At 34.8% G+C, this 1,453-nt stretch overlaps 1 protein-coding gene across 1 annotated transcript in view; it reads right to left on the reverse strand.

Moving 5' to 3' along the window:
• Positions 1 to 1,453, reverse strand: part of LOC118747108 (lysosomal-trafficking regulator) — a 41,423-nt gene that overhangs the window by 17,408 nt on the left and 22,562 nt on the right. The window lies entirely within an intron of this gene.

Below are 1,453 nucleotides of genomic sequence, written 5' to 3' on the forward strand. Positions count from 1 at the left end.
AAATTTTAACATAGCAAATGTTACTCATACGCCTTGTATGAGTATGTAAGACTGCGGCCACGTATGATATGGCGTATGTGTAACATTATTTCTTTCTTCTATTTCATAAAAAAAAATATTATTGCATATTTTAGTTGACCATTCAAAAGTTGTTTATTTATCCATCGATTTCCATCCACTGCTTTCTTAAATTTATTGACGGTTTTTCTGGCATTATCCATTGCACCACTGGCAATAATGTTCCTATAATCACAAAAAAAAATTTAATTTGATAGACGCTCGGATAATAAAAACAACTATTTTACCAGCTGGAACGGCAGACGTTGTGTGGGCAAGAACATTGCAGGTTTTGCATTTGTAATTCACACAATGCCAAGTGACAGTCTTCGTTGAAGTCTTTTCACGATGCTTATTAAAAAAATATCGCCTGTATTGATAACAACATATTCAGCCTTATTGCGAGAGTCGTGCCGAATGCAAGTCGTTTTTCGAGAGTCGAATCGTATCGAAAATTTTGCGTCATTGCCTAAAATTTCCACTCGACTAGTGTATTAAAACGGAAGAACTTGGCAGCACTGCATAGTTTTCGACAATTTTCGTCGTTTACTTATTTCAGCACGACAGTAGACAATGCTAATGTTGTCGAGTCGTACAATTCAGCCTAATTTACGACTTACGCAATGAGGCTGATTATGATCCTACTGCCTCAAAATTATATTCGAAGGCACAACGCAGTTGGACTTGTACCACACACCAAATCAGCACTTACATTCACACCAAGTCGCTCTTAATATCAAAATTCGAAAAGTTTCGCTTGTTTTGGCTAGTCAAAAAACTCACCAATTGGAGGAGAAGCTCGGTCAAACGCGCTAATCTATTATTAATTAAAATTAATTCGGCGTAATCGAGTTTTCTGTGCCCCTCTTGGCCTTAGAAAATTTTTCTTACTTTGAATATAAACGGAAAATATACAACAGGTCCTTTTGGAAGCGATGCATTTTTAATTTCTCTTGCTTCTTTATCAAAGTATGAGTTTTTACAAAAAGTGGACTTAGCAACTTTTCACTCTAAACTAGCGAAATGCGTTTCCCAGCAAGGAAATATCGGAACGTACACCTTTTGACAGCGCTTTCATGAGAAGCACAGTCTTGTATTAATATATTCTTGACAATGTTACGAGTAGTGTGAAATAATATCCACCGTTCCTTTAAATACATCCACTTACATATAAATGTTACTCACAGCTTGTAGTCCCGTGATGAAAATAACTTGTGGTCAACCATTTTGTGATCAAAATCAGTTGTGGTATCTTTATCTTTATCCTTATCTTTATCTTTATATTTATCTCTATCTTTATCTTCATCATCTTCATCATCTTCATCATCTTCATCATCTTCATCATCTTCATCTTTATCTTTATCTTTATCTTTATCTTTATCTTTATCTTTATCTT

The sequence above is a fragment of the Rhagoletis pomonella genome, unplaced genomic scaffold (genome assembly GCF_013731165.1).
Source record: "Rhagoletis pomonella isolate Grant_MI unplaced genomic scaffold, Rhpom_1.0 Rhpom_scaffold_00011, whole genome shotgun sequence".
NCBI lineage: Eukaryota > Metazoa > Arthropoda > Insecta > Diptera > Tephritidae > Rhagoletis > Rhagoletis pomonella.